A 7,470-nucleotide genomic window follows, 5' to 3' on the forward strand; every position below is an offset into this window, starting at 1 on the left:
CAACACCACACACATAGAGGGAACTCTGGTGTCCTAGTGGTAAGGGGTTGTGATGCCAATCTAAAGGCATGTAAAACCACCAGCTCTTCCAGGGGAAATGGGCAATCTCTTCCTGTGGGATTTACTGCCTCTGAAAATCCACTGAAGTTGTGGGTTGGTTCTGGCTTCACAGCACATAGCAACAACAACAACAACAGCAACAACACACACTAAATCTGTGCACATACAAACACACATATATGGACAAAAGACTAAAATGTATGTCTAAAGAGACTTGATTTAGAAAATATAGCATAAAAAAATATGTGGAAGGAATATAGAGTCACCATACCAGAAAACGAGTAAATGCTCAAATGCTTTATGAGGTCATATATGATAGAGCCAATGGTATTGAAAGAAGAAGTCCAAGTTGCATAGAAGGCACTGGTTAAAAACAAAAAGATTCTAAGAATTGACAGATTTATGATTGAGGTATTTCAACTAACAGATGTGCTCATGTATCTACACTAAAAATTTGGAAGACAGCTATCTGGCTAGCTAATAGGAAAAGATTTATAATTTTGAAGAGTAAAAAAAAAAAGAGAGGTAACCCATTATGAGACAGAAACTAGAATAATATCAGGACATCATGTGGCTTGAGCTTCCTATCATGAACTAGATGTGTCTGTCTGACCCATAGCAATAAAGCTAGATGTGCACAGGAGAACTCTATCATTACATCAACTCAATGCCATTAAGTCAAAACTGACTCACAGCTGAGCCTCCAAGCAGATTTTGAGATGCTGTAAATCAGATGGGCAGAGATCATCCACCTTTCCTCCCATGAAGCAACTGGTGGATTCAAACCACTTGCTTTTAATTTGGCAGCATAACTTTTTACTTAATCAGGTCATCAGAACTCTCTCCAACATTAAAAGGAAGAGTTGCATATACCAGGTAAGAGAAGGCCGAAATGCTACTGGTCTTCACCCCTTTCACATTACATTTTGCTTCCCAGTTGGTACGTATAGACTTATGGGGAGTTCCTTATGATCAATTGACAGAGAAAGAGAAAATGTGTGACTTGTTTATGAATAGTTCTGCACAATATACAGACAATGCTTGAAAGTGGACAGAAACAGTACTGCAGCCTTCCTTCTAGGATTCCCTGAAGAACAGCAGTGAAGGGCAATCCTTCCAATGGGTATAACTGGAAGCAATACACATAGTTTTACATTTTGCTTGGAAGTAAAAAGGCCATATGTGTGTTTGCATACTTATTCTATAGGCTATGGCTAATAATTTAGCTGGATGTGAGGTGCTGAATCTCTGATCAGTGACTTTTTTTTTATTGTTGTGGCAATTTTTTTTATTAGTTATAATGAACATTTACAGGGATTTTGGGTTTTCATTGCTGCACCATTCTCTCTACCCTCCTCCCCAGTTTGTTCTTCTTCCCCGCCATCCGAATGTCTGTTTTAATTGTCCAATTGCCACAGTGACTTTTGAAAGAGTATGACTAGGAAATCAGGACAAGGAGGTATAAGAAAGAGGTAAGTGAATTATTTTTATGTGCCATTGAGTTGAGTAAAACTTAAAGCAACCCTACAAACAATGGTTCTGAACCTTGGTCTATCCTGAATGAACCTAACTATCTCTGGCACATCTGACCCATTGCCACGGTCACTGTGGCATTCAGGGTCTTCCTTTCCTGCATTGATTCTCTACCCTTGCAAGCATGTTGCCCTTCTCTAAGGAGCTGCACCTCCTGATAACATACCCAAAGTATATGAGAGTTTCAAAATCCTTGCCTCCAAGAAGCAATCTGGTTTTTCCTTCCCCAAGAGAAACCTGTTGGTTCTCTCAGCAGTCAATGGTATGTTCAATACTCATCTCCAGCATCACAATTCAAAAGGCATCAATTATTCTGTCATTCTTAATAATTGTCCAGCTTTCAGATGCATAGCAGCACTTCAGAAGACTATGGCCTGGAACAGGTGCACTTTAGTCTTTAGACAGATTTCTTGCTTTTTAGTATTCTGGAGATATTCTTGACTGCATATTTTCCCAGGGCAACTCGTCTTTTGATTTCCTGACTGCTGGTGTCAAGAGTGTTGATTGTGGATCTGAGCAAGATGACATTGTTAGTAACCTTAATCTTTTTTTTTTTATCTCTAATAGTGCTATTAGCCTAGTAGTGAGGAGTTTTGTTTTCTTGATGTTAAGATGCAATTTATTTTGAAGGCTACTGTTCTTGATCTTCTGCAGCAAACAGTTCAAGTTCTCCTCAGTTTTGGTAATAAAGATTGTGCTATCTGTAGAAAACAGACTACTGATAAACCTTCTTCCAATCCTAATGTCACATTTTTCTTCACAAAAAACCCTCCCAGATAATCTTTTCAGCATATAGATTGGTGCACTCATCTTGGTTTTCAATTATGCAGTATTTCTTTGGTCTGTTTGATGATAGCTTCTTGGTCTAGGTATAGGTTTCTCGTGAACACAAACAAGTATTCTGGATTCCCATTCTTTTCAATGTTAGCCACAATTTGTTGAGATCCACATAGTCAAATGCCTCTATTGGTATTCTCTGATTTCAGCTAAACTCCATCTGACAGCAGCAATGATAATCCTAGTACCACGGCCTCTTCTAAATGTAGCTTGCATTTTTGGTAGTTCTCTGTTGATGTACTGTTATACATAATTTTTGGATAATCTTCAGCAATTGTGTCTGCATGTGATATTAGTGATGTTGTTCAGTAATTTCCCATTCTTTTGGATATCCTTTTTGGGAATTTGGATCTTTTCCAGTCAGTTAGCAAGTTAATTTCCGTCCAGATTCCTTGGCACAGTCTGGTGAGCCCATCCGTTTGTTGAAGTATGTCAATCGGTTCTCCATCAATTCCTAAGACCTTACCTTTTACTAATTCTTTCAGAGAAGCTTGAACTTTTTCCTTTATTACCATTGGTTCTTCATCATATGCTACTTCCTGAAATGGTTCTGGGCTAGCCAGTTCTTTTTGGTACAGTGACTCTATGTATTCCTTCCATCTTCTTTTGATGCTTCCTGAATAATTCAAGATTTTGCCCGTTTTATTGTTGTTGCTGTGTATCATTGAGTCAGAACTGACCCATAGTTGACCCTTCAGCAGATTTCCAGAGGCACTCACCAGAAGGTGATTGCCCATCCTTTCTCCATGGAGCAGAGCAGCTGGAGGATTTTAACTATGTGCCTTCTGGCTTACCATACAACTTTTTACTATTAGGTTACCCCTTCGTGTCTTTAATTATTGTAACTTGAATTTTGAGAATAAACTTTACTTAATGGGCCAAAGAAGTAAAGATAATTAAGGTCTCATGTAGAGAATCTCTAAAGGATACTCTTGACAGAAAAAGATTTTATAAATCAAGTGGATAAGATGATATATTCTATGAAAATCAATCATCCTTTTCTTGAGCTATTTTTAAAATTTTTCTTTTATAGTTGTTTATTTACAAAGTTTGAATACATTGTTTTCCACATCAGATCTTTCCCATTTCCTTTACCACCACCCTCCATCAAATTGTGCTATGATTAGCAACTATATGATTAGCAACTGCCTCCCATCCCTCCTCACCCGTCAGCTCCCTCCATCCCCCCTTCTTGGATCCTCATATTCATTCTATAATAATGGTCTTATACAGTATGTGTCTTTATGGGACTAAGTTAGTTCACTTAGCATAATGCTCACCAGTTCCTCCAAGTTAGATAGTAATTTACAAAACCATTGCTCCTGCATGCTGCATAGTATTCCATCATGTGACTGTACCATAGTTTCTCAATCCATTCAATTGTGGTTGAACATTTGGGCTGTTTCAATGTTCTTGCAATGATGAATAATGTCCTTAGCCATTTTTGTCATTACTCAATATGTTCATGAACAAAGAGACTGTGGTAGCAATGATGGAGGCTATGGACAAGTTTAGCTATATGGACTTTCCCTTACTAAGGCCAATTTGGGTACAGTCACTGTTGAGTGTTCAACTATCCAGTGAGAGAAACTAACACTGAGTCCTTGATATGGAACCATTCTTTGGTGTGACCACACAGCAATTTAGTGATAAGTCAATAACAATGGGCCATTTATAGTATAGAAAGGGCAATGTCTTAGTAAAACAGACACTTATTTTGGATATGAATTTTCCCTCCCTGAATTCAGTGTTTTTGTCAAGACCACCATTTGTAAATCTGAGTAATGCTTTACCCACCATGATGATATTTCATGATGGATCAAGGGACTCACTTCATAGCTAATGAAATGTGTCAATGGGATTAAATATGGAATTTAATAGTCTGTCATGTTGCCCATAACCTTGAAGTAGTTGGCTTGACAGAACAACAAATTGACCTTCTAAAGACACAATTACAGTGTCAGCCAGATTGCAATACTTTGTAGTATTGGAGCAATGTTCTCCAGGAGGCTATATATGCTCTAAAGCAGCTTCCAATGTATGGAACTTATCCATATAATGAAGACTCTGATTATTTTCTATTAATGCCCCTTGGAGAAAAGGCTGTCATTACTAAGTGCTCTGGTAGCATTGCCAATCAGTGGTTTGAATTCACTCAGTGTTCCAGGGAGGAAAGTGAGACATTGGGTTCCATAAAGATTTACAGCTTCTCTGTTTTGTATGGTTATTATGAATTGTATTCAAATAAGGTATACTTATTTATTATCAGACCATAGTCTTCTCAATCACCTGCTATGCCTAAGAGAGCTGGACAGTACATATGGATGACAGAAGAAGAATTGAAGTGGACAATCCATGGGATATAATGGAAGGCCTACCCTATGGTATAAATAGGCAGGCAAATATAGTCAGAAATGCACAGCCAGGAGAGGATAACAACAATGAATGAGACCTTCTAAAAATTAAGTCTCTGTGTACATAAAAAACTTTTTCCATTGGGACACAGAGCCTCAAGCAGGGGAAAAACTTTCACAAATTTCTGTAAGAGGGAGGGCTGACTTGAAACATACTCCCCACAACCTCGTAAAAATGACATAAGTTTAGAGCCCTGATCTTACACAACTCCACGGACAAAAGCACACATTAAGATTCAGGAGAGGAAACACAGGAGATGAGACACTGTCTCCCAGAGCAAGCCCTTTACAGTGCTTGTGGGGAGACAGGACTGAAACTCTCTTGGGGATAGGTCCCTCCATTTGGGGATCCTTCCCTTCACAGTTGTGGGGCCATCCCGGGGGCCACACAGGACAATAGAGACTGGGATACATAGCTGGAAAGTGGGGAAACATTTGCTCAGCTTTCTTAATGGACGTATTAAGCTGAAAAAAAAAAAGAGACCTGACTTGAAAACCCTATAGACAGAAACTGCTCAAGTGGAGCACCTGGTCTCATACCAATTGATCACTCCATAGATGAATGAGGACAATAAAGTTTAAGAGAGGGGACTACATTAGGGCAAGTTTCCTGGAGAGCTGCTATGCAAAACAGAGAGAACTTACGAGGGACTTTAGGAAAGGTAAGTTTTTACAGAAAGGACTTTCAGTAGAATGAGTGGATAAATCTATAGATTGAACATTTAAACCTAGAAACTAATCAATAACATCATAAAGATAAGAATTACTGACAACTTATGCAGAGACAATATAAATGACTTAAGAGTTATTAAGGAAAACTTCACATAATGTCATGAAAAGAGCAGGCAGCTTCAAACACTGTGGGGAAATAAAATCAAGCCTTATAAAAAAAAAAGCAAGAATTTTGTAGACCCAATAACTAATACCCCAGAGTTAAGAAGGCAGATAATATATGTTCTTATGTATGCATTCAAACAGCTACAAAAGAAAGTACAAAAGATGGAAGAAACTATGGAATCCATAAATAAAGAGAATACCCAAGTGGTAGAGAACCAGAAGAAATATATTGATGAGGAGTTATTTGAATAGCTACAGAAGAAGGCACAAATAATGGAAGACAAATGTAAACACTAAGAAAGCAAATGTTCTAGATATACAGAGCCAGAAGAAAGAAATATATTGATGAGGAGGAACTTGCACAACTACGAAACAAAGTGCAAAATATGGAAGAAAGAATTGAAACTATAGATATAAAGAGGTACAAGAACTTAAAAAAATCATCATGACAGCCAACACAGTACTGTAAATAATAGAAATACATGAAAATGTAATTCAGAATATTGATGAATGTCAGAAGAATATAAGACCTAAATAGTGGAAGTGTCCAACATGCTGGAGGGACAAAAAGTAGAACAGAAAAGGTGGAGCAGAGAGACAGTGAGGTAATAGAGAAGAATCTCAATGGAAACATACTATAAGGAAAAAATTGATATGAGACATAAAGATAATAAAGGAAATCTTAAAATCTTGTGGTATGACATCAGAAGGAGCAACATAGATGTAATTGAAATTCCAGAATACAGGAAAGGGCAAGGAAATCACTGAGAAAACCGTGAAAGAGTTACTAGGAGAAAACTTCCCAGGTATTTTAAAAAATGAGAAAGTTCACATTCAGAAAGCTTAGCAAACACCAAATAGACTAGACCCAAAAATAAAAAAAATCAAGAAATATCATAGTCAAATGCTCCAAAATAAATAATGGCAGAATATTAAAAGCAGCACAAGAAAAATAGTTATCTCCAAAGGAAAAACAGTAAGATTAAATGCTGACTTTTCAACAGACACCATGCGAGCAAAAGGACAATGAGACAAAGTTGAAAAAAAAAATTGCCAACTGAAGATCCTGTACTCAGCAAAGCTCTCCATCAACTATGAAGTAGAAATCACATCCATCACAGAAAAGAAAGATCTTAAGGAATTTATGAAAACATGACCCAATCTATAAGAACTTTTAAGGGAAGTTATTCACACAGGGACACCAAAGGTAAGTGGATGGACAATAGTAATATGAAACAACAACAGTAAGAAAACTCAACAGCAAAAAGGCAACAATAAAACCTGGCCTGCCAATAATCATTCTTAATGTGAAAGGACTAAATGCACCAATCAAGAGAAAAATTAATAACAGAATTGATTAAAAAAAATCCCCATCAATATGTTATCTACAAGAGACACATCTAATAAACGATGAGACAGATAGACTCCAAATCAATGGCTGGAAAAAAATATTCCAAGCAAATGACATCCGCAAAAAAGCATCAGTGACACTATTAATCTCTCATATAATAGACTTCATCATGAAAACCATTATAAAAGATAATTTAATAATAAGGAAGGACGCTATATAATGATTAAAAGCACAGTAGATAGAGAAGACATAAAATTGGTCAACATCTATGCACCAATAATAGAACTTCTAACTACATAAAACAACTGTTAAGAATTGAGGAAAGAATACCACAGTAGTTGGTGTTGTTGTTGTTATGTGCCATCGAGTCGTTTCCGACTCATAGCGACCCTATGCACAACAGCTCTAAACCCTGCTCTATCCTGCGCCAACCGCACC

The sequence above is a fragment of the Elephantulus edwardii genome, unplaced genomic scaffold (genome assembly GCF_000299155.1).
Source record: "Elephantulus edwardii isolate Elephantulus edwardi_28Jun2011 unplaced genomic scaffold, EleEdw1.0 scaffold00009, whole genome shotgun sequence".
Lineage (NCBI taxonomy): Eukaryota > Metazoa > Chordata > Mammalia > Macroscelidea > Macroscelididae > Elephantulus > Elephantulus edwardii.